General features: G+C 43.8%; 1 protein-coding gene across 3 annotated transcripts in view; it reads left to right on the top strand.

Moving 5' to 3' along the window:
• The first annotated feature begins 6,239 nt into the window (after positions 1–6,239).
• The window catches only part of PPP6R3 (protein phosphatase 6 regulatory subunit 3), a 50,105-nt gene continuing 42,005 nt past the window's right edge, over positions 6,240–14,339 (top strand). The window contains exon 1 of one of the 3 annotated variants that reach the window (XM_084208188.1): positions 6,240–6,360. The gene's annotated coding sequence lies outside the window, so the exon portion shown is untranslated. The remainder of the gene's footprint in view (positions 6,361–14,339) is intronic. The other 2 variants (XM_084208189.1, XM_084208187.1) reach the window with 2 other exon arrangements.

Here is a 14,339-nt window from a genome sequence, read left to right as displayed (position 1 = left end):
TCCCATGCAATAAGGTTTATGGAGTTTCCAACAAATTATGTCATATTGCCTTTTGACCATGCTGTTTCCTCTGCTCTTTTAGAAAATGGATGGGAAGAAATCGGTGCTTTGCCCATACTGCTGGCACACCTTGCCAGCCTTCAGCATCCTCCTAGAAAAAGCGAGGATCCATCCCAAGAGGGATGGGGTTGGTTAGTCATGACAGCTTTCCTGTGCAGCCACCCAGCAGCCTCCTATACCTGCATGCTGGGCCCACACTGTGCACTTCGCTGGCAGTTCAGCAAAGTTAACAGGTTGTGTCTGGTTTTTGCTCCCAGGTGACATGCCACTGATTGCTAGTGCTGGGCACGTGGGAAAAAAAGGATGACCAACACTGATATATGGTCTTCCATGGAGATGGAAGGAGGATGGCCAAAGCTCTCAAGTGAAAACAAAATGGGTTGGTGCCAAAACCTCCCTCCCTGCCTACGTTCTTTCCAGCAGGGCCACAGGTATGGTGTGGAGGTCCAACCCTACTCCCCAGCAGCTTTGCCTTAGAAATGCTAATAGGATCAATGCTTGAAATGAGATTAGAAAACTGAACTTGAACATTTTGTTTCAACTAAATGGATCAACTTGTGGGTCTGGTGCAGTCAAACATCCATGTTCACCCTCAGGAGTATAACCATAAAGTTATTGTTCAGAAATGCCCCTTCTCTCTTAAAGCTACTTATCTTTCGCAATTTTAATAAGATGTTGAGCTAAACACTAAATCATTAAAATTCTTTAATAGGCTTTATTCTCTCCTGAACTGTAAGACGAGCAATGGATTTTGTAAGGGCTATGTTTAAACCGGAGGAGTTTCTGGCTTGGTTGACCTTATTCTACAAATATTCTTTCAGGGTTAACAGAGATGGGGACTCTTGTGCAAGGCACCCACTTGTCCCTCTTTTTCTGTGTCTCTTTCCTGCATGTAACTTATCAGTGCTCAGAAGAGAAGAGTGAACCTCAACTAGATTAAAAGAGGTTCATTTTATGACTTCATTTTATGCCTGAGCTGACTGAACAGCCAGATATCACCACTGGAGAGGTTCAGCTCCAGACCCGTGCGCAGGTGTTCCCATTGCCTTGCAGGCACTGGTGCTTCCCTGTGCCTGTAGGAAACCCAAGTCTGCAAGCTGGGTAAACTGGAAATAAGCCCTCACAGGGTCCCTCAGCTGCCCTGGGGGGACAAAGAGAAGGCAACATGTTGGTAGGCACAGGAGACTATGGTTGTCTTGGCAGAGCTGAAGCAGAAACACACCTCACAGACTCATGGTCTGACACTATGGTAAGAGCAGCAGGAACTAAAGGTGAAATGCTGCTGAAAGGCTTCAGTCCTGCCTGCCCTCCTCTGCTGTCACATCCAGCAATTGCAGAGCCACAGGACAAGCTGGCTTGGCAGGCTGTGCCACTCTTGGGAAGACAAGTTTGTTCTCCAAGGTGTGGCAGAGCTGCTGAGTCACAGCAAGCCCTAAGAAATGCTTTCCCTGGCACCTGCAGGGAGCCCACTGGCTCCTGGAGGGAGCACAGCTATGGATGAGGGTTTAAAGGTGCACAGCACCTGAGGAGACATGCTCAGCATCTTTGATGGGGTGACAGTGACTGAGCAGGCTGATTATTTGTAATTTTTTTATTTGCCTATCTCTTTATGCTGAGGAAGTGACTTCCTCGAGGGAGTATAGGAATTCATCAGAAGTGCTGTCTCTCAAAGTGCCACGGGCAGCAGCCATCACCAAATTCAGATACTGGTACTTAAAACCCTAGCCTAGTGATTTAGTAAAACACCATCAAACTTCAGGTCCATTGCCTAAAAGTTAGAGTTCCCCTGCCAGCAATAAAATACTACAGTCACCTGAAGCAGGCTAGGTTCTTGTTTGTAGGCTAGGATTTGCCTGTAATCACAGGCACAGGAATGGTGTGGAGATCTTCGGATTTGCGCATAACTCCCAGGGATAAAGGACTGGGATTTCACTCTTTTGCCTCTGGTTCAGCTCTGGCAAGCCTCATAACCTCCCCACTTTCCCCAGCTGTTCAGTGTTTTGAGATTCTCTTTATAGACATTAAGTGTTTCTTCCTTGAGGTAGTAGGGCCCTGGCATTAGCAACTTATATTGGTAATGGCAGTTCCACCTGGACAGTTGTAGTTTTAAAAAATAATTACATAAAATCAAGATTTAGAAATATGTTGATATGAAATCTCTAAGATAAAAACAGGACCTATGAAGCCCCAAGATTTTCTGGAATTGTGATGGTGACAGGACCCTTGAAAATCAGATATGTGCCAGTGCAAATATTATCCAGCCTTTTCAGAGTTGAGATGCATCCCTTGCTGCCAGGGCACATCTGCTCACAATATAGGATATGTCCACAGCAGCACAGTTTAACACTTAGTTATCTGTGAGAACATGCTTAATATTTACAGGAACTATACTAGGTACCTAACTATTTTACTGTTCTAGCTGTTCTATGCTCAAGCTATTAATCCCCTCTCCAGATACCACTTCTGGTGCTTGATATATCATATATTATATATTATATATTATATATTGTATATTATATGTTATATGTTATATGTTATATATTATATATTATATATTATATTATATATTACACTATATTTTATATATATTTTATACTCTCATTATCCTTTTAACAACCTACCTGCTTCTCCTGGGGATGTCATTTAACATGGCACACTCATCCATCCACTGTTTAGACCCATTCTTTCCTGTTAAGTCTCTACTCACAATTTCCAGCATCTTTCCTACTGTCACTGACAACACAACTAGAACTGCCTCTACACACTTTATATTGTGAAATCTCCATTGTTTGTAGGTAGTGTTGGTACTCTCTGCTGGAACAGACAAGTGGCATGACATAAACAAAACCATCCCACAAAAAAAAAAAAGACACAGTGAAAAGAAAGAAAACAAAAAGAAGACAGCTAAAATAAATGTGGAACAAATACAGTCTAGAGAGCTTTCTGGACTGATCTCCAGCTGAAATAAGGAATAAAGAAACAACGTCCTATTTCATGTTGATTGTTTTGAGGATAATTTTTTTTTTGTACACTTTACTAAATAAATGTGTTTGTGTGAAAAAGAAAGCAAAAACCAGGCTGTACACTCAGAGACCTGTGTAACTCTGTGCAGTAGATATCAGCAAATGTATTTCATGCTACTGAGTTTGAGTTTTTACCATGTGTTTGTCACACATTAAGATCACATGTATCCATAACTGCTGCAGCTCCACTGACTTATTCAGGCAGAATGAGATGATCATGTGTCTGTGCTGGCAGCCAACAACATCCTATTAACAGAAACAACCCACCAGGCAACAGCCTCACAGCTTGGGGAGGGCTTTTGCTCACAGGGGTTGTGCAAAGCAGGGATGTTTTACTGAGCAGTAATACACTGATATATTGAAGGGGACAAGCACAAGCACAGCTCTTAGTAGAATAATGCATGCTGCAACTCAGTCTTTGGGAGAAGCAGTAATGCCTGCAGAGAGCACAGGAGCCAAAGCTTGGTCAACTGGTAGGAAAGACACAAGAACACAAAGAAAGCTGACACTGTGGCCAGCTTTTTATGCAATAAGCATTATGAAACCAAGCACCTGAGCAGCTGACAAGAGTTTCCTGGACAAAGCACAAAGGCCAGGCCACATTAGCCTGTGCGCAGCTACTGTAAATCTGGTAGCTACCTCTTCCTTAGAAGTGTCTTAACCTATCTTTTTGTATTTAGAGAAACCCAAGCAGCCTATATTCTGTTTTGAAATTCTTGAACAGAATTGTGAAGGAGAAGATGTAGAGTCCCTCTCATCTGAAAAGGACACACACAGAAAAGTAAGCAAAGGCTGTAAATCGTTTACACTTTTATTACACTGTCCCTTTGTCCAAACTCCAAGATGTTTTATGTAGAGACATGCTCCCATTAGCACCTTACTCTTGTAGACCCAGGTTGGAGCCCATTTCTAGCTTGGATCACTGAAAAAGGTGCTGCTTTCTGCAGCAGCACCCTCAATATTTGTCTCTTCGTGATATCACTAGCTTTGTCTTAATGGGAACAGACCTGCTGATTGTTTTCCAGTAGGACGCAAGTACAGCTGTACTGAGCTTAACTTTGTCAGATGAGCATGTGAGAGATGTGAAGATACATTATTCACAGGGGAGTTGCTTTATCCTAGACTGCTGATTCATAATGAAGTTAAAGAAATATATTGTTTTCCCCTCCCTTTGGTACATGAAACACAGTGCTACCCTTCAGTTTTCATGTCCTCTACACGAGAGGCCTTCAAGAACTACCCTAATGCTAAACTATCATTTCAGCTCTGTTGTTTCTTTCTCCAGCGTAACTAAATAAATTAATGAGTCCTTGGCTTAAGTAGTCCGTGCCCTCTTAACAAGAAACCAGTCAAAACCACATTGAAACCTGACAAAATCCCATCGAAGCCAGGCAAAAGCCCACCCAAACCAGACAAAACCTGTGGACACCAGGCAAGGCAGGTACCTGATGGTAACCCGCTGCCCACAGGCGATGTGCTGCTGACCACGGCTGGGTGGTGTCCCACACGGACATGGATGGCATCCTGACAGTGACATTCTGAAACCAGGGAGGCTGCCTGAGGGGCTCGAGCCAGAGGGGTCACCACCTTTTTGGGCAGCGGTGATTCGGGAGGCTTTGCGAGGGAAGGCCAAAAGCATCCTGGCTGGCCAGAATTTGTTCATGCCTTTAAGACACAGGGTGCTCAACACGCACTGTGGGTGTCCTGTGCCATATGAGGGGCACAAGGGGCGGCCTGTTCAGGTGTGTGCCACCTGAGCTTCCCAGCAGAGGCCCTTGCCCGCTGTGCTCAGCCAAGCAGGGCTGCAGAGCAGCAGCCACACCAGCGGTCCGCAGTGGGCACAGGGAGGCTTGCCAAGGCCAAGGCACAGCACCCACCCTGCATCTCACAGAGTTTATTCCGGAGCGCTTCGGGCGGTATCGGGAATTGTGCGGCCACAGGAGCAGGGCAATGATTGTCCCCCTGTACTGGGCACTGGTGAAGCCACACCTTGAGTGCTGCGTCCGGTTCTGGGCCCCTCACCGCAGGAAAGACACTGAGGAGCTGGAGTGTGTCCAGAGAAGGGCAGTGGGGAAAGGTCTGGAGAACAAGTCCTGTGAGGAGCAGCTGAGGGAGCTGGGGGTGTTCGGCCTGGGGAAAAGGAGGCTCAGGGGTGACCTTAGTGCTCTCTACAACTGCCGGAGAAGAGGCTGGAGCCAGGTGCGGGTTGGCCTCTTCTCCCAGCCAACAAGCAGGATAGGAGGAAATTGCCTGAAGTTGCACCAGAGATGGTTTAGGTTGGATATTAGAAAAAATGTCTTCACTCAAGAAATTGTCATGAATTAAGAACAGGCTTCCCAAGAACTGGTGCAATCGACATCCCTGAAAGTGTTCAAAAGGCAGGCGGAATTTGGGGACATGGTTTAGAGATAAGCAAGGGGGTGCTGCTGGTTGACGCCTGGACTTGATCACCTTAAAGTAGGTCATTTCTAACCTTAACGATCCTATGGTTTTGTAAAACACACTCTGCCGCATCTTAGGCGGCGTTGGAGGCCTGACGGGCACCTGCACGGCGGCAGGCTCAGGGAAAGGCGACCCCCGCTGCTGCAGAAGGCGGCACCGCCGCCGCCTCCCGCGCACCCCGGCGGGCGCTCTGACACCGCGGCCCCCGGGCCCCCCCCGCGGCCCCCCGCGCGCCGCCGCCCTGTTGTCAGGCAGTTTGGCGCCCGCGCGCGCCCCGGGGGCGTGGCCCCGCGCGCTGGCCAATGGCGAGGCGCGGCGGGTGAAGCTGCGGGACGGACGCCACCGCTGACTCCCGCCCCCCCTCGCCGCGGCCTCCGAGCACCTCGGCTCCGGATTGAACAGAAGGGGTTTATTTTTAAAAGGAATCTGCTTCCTCTATTGGCCGAGGGAGACGCCTGTCAGCGTGACGTTGCCTTGTTGCTAGGCTGGGAAGGTGGGAATCGAGGTGCACCCGCCCCATGCGCTGATTGGCCGACAGGAAGTCGAGAGCCCGCCGCCTTCCGCATCCCACCCTGTCGCAGTCGCGCAGCCGGATGACTGACATTGGCCAGACATCCAATGAAAGGCCGAGCTCCGCACAGCGCCCAATAGGAAGGGGCGAACCGGGGAGAAGGGCGGCGCCGGGACGAGGTGATTGGCAGGTGGGCGGAGGCAGAGGAGGGCTCGCCGGAGCTGCCATGTCCGCCATCTTGGAGCGTCGGTGATGGTGGCGAGCGGAGGTTTTCCCGCCTGAGCGGAGGCACCCGGGGCCTGTGGCGGGGAGCGCGCTGTCGAGGTACGGCCGGAACGGTGCCGTGATCTCCGCTCCGCCGCTTCCAGGAGAGCAGCGCTGCGGCGGGGGCTCCTCCGCGGCGGCGCGGGCCTGGCGCCCGCTCACGGCCGTGCGGAGGCTCCGGGCGCTGCTCGGGCGGCACCGGGCCGGGGCCGCCGGCGCCGGTCGTGCGCGGCCTCCCGCAGCCGCAGCGCGGGGCCCGGAGCGGGCGGGGCGCGGCTGCGGGGCGCGGGGGCCGGGGCGCGGCGGGGAGGCCGGGCCGCGCGGCGGAGCCTCCCTGCCTGCCGCCACTTGTGCCCCGGGCTGCCGCGCGGGGCTCTCCCTGGGACGGTGGGGCTCTGCTGGGGCTTCAGCGAGGTGGCTTCGTGGGACTGTAATGGTTTGAGAGCGTAGCAGTGTTTGGGTGAGCTTTAACCGCTGTTAAATGCGTTTGGCAAAATCTCGCTTAAAACCTGCCAGTTTTTCTGGTTTTGTTTTTTGTTGGTTGCTAAGAACTTTCCAAAGTGTAAGAGGGAATTAGAGTTTTAGTCTACTTAGTGTCATACGAGACTATCTTGTATGACATAAGTGCAATTGAGGCTAAAGATCATTTCTGTCAGCATAAATGTTGTCTAAGTCACAACAGTGGGATACTTTGAATGGGTGTGTTGCTATTTTTAAAAAGTGTTCTGAGTGGAGAAAACTTAGGAGTAGGTGGATAGCTTTTGAAAGGAATCCTTTGAGATGTTGACAACTTAAAAATGAAAGATTGTGTTACTTAATGGTGGTGGTATTACTTAGGTTTTGAATGTCCTTCAGTGGAATGAGTCTTAAGTGTACTCTTAACAGTGCAGTGCGTTTTTGGATTGCACAAATACCTGTGTGGGTTTTTTTTGGGATGCTGAAAGATGGGAAGTCTCTCTGTTTCAGTGTTCCAGAAAGATTGCTGAAGTTATTTGAACTGAATGGTCTATTTCCAGTGCAACAGACATTCAAATAGGACTCTGATTACTTAGCTCTGTGTTATTTGTTTTCAGTAGTAAGAGGTGGACTAACTGAAGCTTGTAAGAGTTTCTTTATTATACAAGTAGAAAATAACACTGCAGAATTACCTTTCAATATGTAAATTGTTAATGAGACACCATGTAGAAGTGATATCCAGTTTACATGTTTTTCTTGACAGTTTGTATTTTTATGTATTTGTTCAGGTTCACTTAAATTACTTGTTTTGTCCGTCTATGATATTATCTGAACATAATGGATTCTTCTTATTTGCTTTCTGTTTGAAAAGCAGAATGTATAGGCATTGAATCCTGCACTGTCTGGAGTTACTAAAGGATTTTTTTTTCTAAAACTACTTGGAAGTACTGTTTTGGCCAGCAGAACTGTTGCTGAGGTCTGTTTACAATGATCAAGGAAAACATTGAGTGGAGTGAAAGGTGTAGTTTAGAAAATGCAGAAAAGCAACCTGTTCAGCAGGAATGCCTTTAACTGGGGTAGTGCATTACAGCTTCTTTACAAGCCAGTTAGATTTGTATGTAAACTGCTGTAAGCATCACAGCTTTGGATTTTTAAAAAATACAATTCAAGTAGCTGTTATTCCCTTATGGAATTAAAGATACTGGGTAGTTTGTGTCTCTCACAAAACTGACTGCAAACTGCTCACTTCTGCTGAGTTGCTGTAGTGAGCAAAAGTGACTTTTTCCTTTGGAGTGTTTCTGTCTTTCACTTAAGGGAGATGATAGCTTGTGTACCACTCAGAGAATCAGATCGTGTTCCAAGAGTGGAATTCAAGTGAATTAGTAGATGGAACCTGAATTTAGCAGAATCAAAGCAGAAATTTGTGTATGTAGCTTTAGTATTGACAGATGTTTAGAGAGTCAACACTGTTATGGCTCAACATCTTTGCTTATTTATTCAGCTTAAGCTTGACCTGTGTGTACTGTGAAATGCTGAAGAGCTGGCTCAAAACCAGCCAGTCCGGAGGTTGGGACAGTCAGAAGGGAGAAATGTGTAGAAGTGTCTGGTCCCCTCTCCTTTCTGTCCATTAATGTCCTGTTTTGTCCAAGTGCTTAAAAGCCTTGAAATATGTACTTAACTCCACAGTTAAAGATGGAAGCTAAAAAATGGCTTATTGCAATATGGTTTCAAAGAGCAGTGTTTCAGCATAGTACACCACATCTTTGTAGGTGGGAGACTTTTGTATTCAGTTTTCTTGGGTAACTGAGTTAATTTATGGCCTTTGGAACTATGGTGGAAACCATGGCTTTTGTGCTTGTGCAGAAGAGGTGCTGGTATGAGCATAGGGATCTCTTTCTGTGGTAAGGTAGGATGGCTTCAGCACATCGTGTGCCCTCTAGATTAGTCTTTTGTAGTAGCTCCTTCACCTCTGGTCCTTAAACTTGCTATGTACCCCACCATGTCTTATGCCAGCTTTAGGAATACTGTGCTAGCTCAGGTGAGTATCTCAAATCCAGATTCTAGAAGACCAGATGTCTGGTTGGGTTGTCCTAAGAGCAAGACATAAAGCCGTTGGCAAAACTTTTCACAATAATAAAACAAGTATGGGTAAATGAGAAATAATATCTTGGTTGTGTCTTCTTATTTTGGTAAGTTGGAGGAAGAGAGCAAAGAACTTGAGAAACTAGTGATCCTGATATTTTTGGGGTGGCAAGCAAGTCTGAAAGATCAAGGAGAACATGAACATCATGTTGAAAACTCTGCATAGCATGTTTAATTGTTTCTCTAGCGTGTCAGGGTGCCAGCATCTGTTTTAGAAACCATATGCTACTAAGCAACTGAAGTAAAATATTTTTCTACTCTTGGATATTATATGTAGCTTTATAGCTAGTTTGGGACACTTCTCAGGAAGTGGAATAGACTCACTTGAAAGATTGGGAGGACATGTGACTTAAGCTTGCCTGTTTATGGAAAAGCTCTTCACATAATATTGGCAAAAAAATTGTTGGTACGAAATACAAGACTTTTTGTGACCCTTGATAATTCAATAGCTTACATAACATGCCAAGAACCATGTTTGAAATGGTATATGTGATTTGGAATAGGTGAAAAAGTTCCTGCCTTACCTTTGACTTTTTTTTTCCCTTCTTGCTCTTCATACAGTCATCCCTTAATTCCGTTAAATGGATGTATCTTTTCCTCTTAAACTTGAAATGCTCAGTGTCAAATCTTAAATCTCTGGGATATGTTGCATGCCAGCTGTGGAAAAAAATAGCAAAAGCACCTTAGCATACAACCTTATGGACCAGTGAAGCTGTAACACTCCACTGGAGGGGAGATTTATGTTGTTAGGCCTGTAGGCAGAATGGCAGAGAAGAGTGCCTGGGAAATGCAAAGTGGGGATTTGATTAATGAAGGGAAGGAGAGTAAAAAAGGAGAATAAAAAATGTATGTGTGCCCAAGAGAAACTGCCCAGTGGTGAGATTTGAGGATGGATTAGTTTCCTTGAAAGGGTCTTAAAACTTTATCCGATTTCATTTTGAATGAGATGGTTCCAGACATTTATGCAGTTTAAGTTGTGTGTTTCTGAGGAGGTGGAGTACATGGCCTGGTGGTCTCTCCCCTGTGTCCACTGGCCCTTCTTGAAAATGGGCACAGGAACACCATAGGCCATCTCTTGTCACTTGTGCCAAAAGATGCTTTTAAACATGGAGAAACCTCTAAAGCCATTTTAGGATGCCCAGGCCTGTGCTAGGTGAGGCCTGAGAGATGGCCATGTGATTTCCAGTTTGGTAATAAAGCACAGTTGGGATGGAGGATGAAAACTTCAAATTTTTTAGTAAAAAGTAGTTTCTGAGTTCATTAAGTATGTTCTAGAATATCTATTTCAGTACTAAAAGCATTCTGATTAATTGCAGAAGTAAATCCCTGGCTTCCCATCCCTGTTATACAGTGGGAGAGTTCCCTTCTTGAGTGACCATTGGCAGGATTTCTAACTGGATACCAGTATATAAAATAAGATTTTGTTGTACAAAATTAACTTCTGCCGTGGGTTTTTGAAGTGAATCCCATTATTTTCTAAACTATTCTGTAAATGTACATGATGCTTCTTTAGAAGGGCAAAACGCAAGGATAATCCTCAGTTGTGTTGCACATTTCTCTCTTGTGGGAGTAACCTAATTGATAGATTAAAAGCTTCAAGTGGTGCTTTATGCAGTGGCTGTAGGCAATGCTAGTGCAGGTGTGATTGCATTTTCCATTGTATTGTAACTGGTTTGAGCTTTTGTTAGAGCAGAAAACAAGGGAGTAGCAGATACTCTCAAGGCTTGCCTTGCTACAAGTTGATATTATTTGAGTTCTGTTTGCATTGTGAAAGGAGTGTAAGCCACTGCCTCCACAGGGTGGATTTCTGCGTCTTTTTGTAGCAGAGTGGTTATACAACTAGTAATTCTCATAGAAATGGTGAAAATAAAATGCTATTTGCTTTTTTTAATAAGTGTAGTGGAAACTAAGTCTTGTGTTTCCTGTATATGTAGTGTAGTATAAGGGGGAAAAAAGGAATTTTGTATAGGGGTTTTGTTTTTTTGTGTGTGTGTGGTTTTTTGTTGGTTTTTTGGTTTTTTTTTTTCAATTACTCTTAAGTTTCATTAAGGCAAAAATCATAGGTTAGGTATTGGTGAAAAAACTCATTCTTTCTGTGATTTGCAGAGGTAGGGCTCTCCATGTTCTGTTCTTGCTTACCATGTACCTACTGCTTAGACCAGTTACCAATCTTAAAGAGTTCAGCTGTAAACTTTAGGTCTGGTTTGAACTGCAGAATTTGAATTCATGTTATTTCTTCTGCTGCTGTCTTGACAGATTTCCTGGTTGTCCATGTAACTGAAAGCTAAGTCTTCTAGAAAATAATAAGTAATAGGTTACATTTGACAACTTTAGCTGTTGTCACCTAACTTTTTGGAAAAGGATGGAAAGTTTAGAGACAGCTAAAACAAAGCTGTGATGGTGGCAGGAGCAGACCCACTTTTTTAGTAAGGGGGTTCCTACCAAGAATTTAAGGTCCGTGTCGTGTCAATGTTGGTCAGTCAAGATGGAAATGCTCCTAGAAGTTGCAGCAGCTCAGGGTTTTTGTTCCCATCAGCCGTGCTTGTCTTTCTCTGTTCTTTCTGGCTCTTACAAAGGAGGAGTTTGTCACTGCTCGTGGCAGCTCTGAGGGGTGATGACATGCAGGAGTCTTTTCCTCTCTGTGAGGGACAGCTGTAGAAGGTACAGTGAGCTGGCTGTGAAGTATCAGTTCTTCCTTTTGGCTGTGACAAGCAAACATCCATCAAAGGATCCTTCTCTGTGTGTGCTTGATGCTGATGGTGGGCTCTTTGTTACAGCTTTAATCCAAATCCAAATAGCAGAAAATTGTTCAATGAACTCTGTTTAGTGAAATCTGTTTGATAAAGGAGATGGTAAAGATAACGTTAATGAGAGATCTGCATTTCTTAATGATCAACATAAAAAAATAAATGTGTCTTTTCAAGCTGCTTGCCTGTGCTCTAAGGCTTAATGCTCTCTTCTAGAGTCAGAATATGAAAGTTTGTACATTTTTCTGATACGAGTAATATGTGATTGAAGACTGAATTTCTCAACCCATTAATGCTTGATTGCTTTAGTTACTCAGTAGTTGTGGCAGGTGTAGTTGTCTTAATATGACTTCAGTCATAGATTGGCACATACTTTTTTTTCCCTGTGTCTGCCTCATCCAGTATGCTCTCCTGCTGTACTTTACTTTGAGAACAAAAACCAAAGAACTTTAACATAGCTGAACTGAGTACCAGCTACACTTGGCTTTGATGCTCTGCTTCAAAAATGGAAATTTATAATTTGCAAAAATGCAAGTTATAAGTATAAATTAATCCCTAAGGCCTTGGTTACTGACTAGGGAATTTAGTTGCCCAAATTGGAATTGGAGAGATAGGATGTTGAAGGCAGACAAGAATAATTCAGAATCTTTTATGTATGAGAGTGTCTGTGGAAAAAGATTCAAAGTCTGAAAAACCCATGGGGTTTATGTATTTACTTATTTGTATCTTTTTTTTTTAATAGGAAACACCTGCAGATGTTTTTCACTATGGGAAACTGGATGCCTTTTAGGGCATAACAGAAAGCAATGATGTTAATAGTTGTACCAGATTTTTTTTTCTTTGAAGTGCACTGGTCCAGTCTTCCCCTCTTCTGGATTTGGGAATTCTGAAGTTTAACTTATACCCCTAGCTGTAAGGCTGAGATTAGAATGCAGTGTGGTTGGTGTTTTTTCCCTCCCTTATTGAAGTTGTAGCCCCATGCAGCCAGGAATGAAATTATTTACAGAGACAATAAAAATTTGTAATGTGGTGCTAATCTCCTCCTCATAAGAAGGGTTTGTAGGTTATCCAAATATGTAATTTAAAAAAAAAAATTATTGTAGGTTCTGAACCTTGAGTGAAACCACCTAAGAAGTCTTGTTATAGACTTCAAGGGATTTCAAATTAAGTTAATTTCTGTGCCACTTGGCATAGCAGTAACTTTACTTTTTGTAATGGTAATAAGACTGTCTTGACAAAAGTCTGTGTGGAACCCTAAATGTTACTGAAAAGAATAGAAGACTTAAATTCAGGTCTTAAGTAAATTGATTTCTAAGTCTTTGGCTCAGCAGGGTATTTTTCTTTAGGGCTTTATCATGTAATGCTGTAATAAATACCATTTTAAATTCTGAGCTTGCATTTTAAATGGCTTGGTTTCTTTGATACTTTATGCTTTAAATCCCTTGAGTAGGCGTAGGGCAGAGAAGTATCACTGTAGTTTTATGTAACTATAACCTATCAGTGCTGTTTTCAGTCTTACTTTGGGATTAGTTTTAACAGTGTGTGTTCAGTAATTCTTAGTGAAGTAACACTTGGTGAGAGTTGAGGCTCTTCTTGCAGCAGGAGAAAACTGTTGGCGGATAGATTGGTAGTTATGAGAAAGAACTTGTAGGAAGGAATGGATGCTGAAAGTACTGTGGTGAGTTACTGTGTGGTAGCCCTCTCTTGAAAGGCTGCAAAGAAAATGAAAGAGAAAGCAGCCAGTTGAAGGAAGGGTCATTTCAGAAGGACGCTGTGTCCCTGAACTGTGGCATATTGCTTGAATGGGTTTTTTAAACTCTGTTTGCAAGTACATACTAGTACCCTTATGATATTGCTCAGCTGGTGATCACTTCAGTGTAAAAATTTAGATAGTCACCCTTTGGAAACAGTATTATTAAGAAATGCTGCTAAATCTTTGAGACAGACTTGCCCTGTAGTTGCCATTTGCAACTGCAGTAGAATTCTGAAAGGCACTCTCATCTGCTCCTCTCATGTGTTTGAGTCATAATTCAAGAAGCATTGAAGTAGAATTTAAAAAATATTATTTTGAAGATCACAGAGAAAATAGTAGGTTTGGTTCTTTTTTTATGGAACTTGAGCTTTTTTTTCATTAAACTGGGGTGAGTGTTGCACTTGGAAGAAGATGTCTTATTCTGTTAGGCAGTCTTGATTTTTGTACTGTCGTCCAACAAAATAGGAGAGTTCCATGGGGAAGGCATTCCTTCTGTTCAGTTGAGACACCAGAGGCACCTGTGTGTAAAAAATATGTGATTGCTCTGTGTGTGTAGTTTGTAAAAGGACAGCATGGCAAAACTCAGCTACTGGAGTCTCCAAAATATAAATTGCCTGCAGGGTGGGGAATGGCAAAGAAAGATGGCGTTAGCTTAATAGCCACTTCAAGCTTCACCGAGGAGGCTTTTTGCACTGAAGTTTCATGATTTTGCTGGGTTTCTAATTTCTTTTCTGAAACATATTTTTGTATGTACCTAAATAAAAATGATGGTAATTCGTTAAACTTATGTAGGTGAGAATTGATTAAATCTTCCATTCAAAGCATTATTTTCTTAGTTTTCTAAGATGAGTCTCAGAAAAGTCAAGCTGGTCATGCTTTTTTAAAGGTTGTTCTTTAAGTAACAAGAGTTACTGGACAGCTGTCTTTGTAGCACTCTGTAT

Source organism: Fringilla coelebs (genome assembly GCF_963513975.1).
Source record: "Fringilla coelebs genome assembly, chromosome: 6".
NCBI lineage: Eukaryota > Metazoa > Chordata > Aves > Passeriformes > Fringillidae > Fringilla > Fringilla coelebs.
The sequence above is the reverse complement of the archived record's forward strand: the minus strand, read 5'-3'. Positions and strand labels throughout refer to the sequence as shown.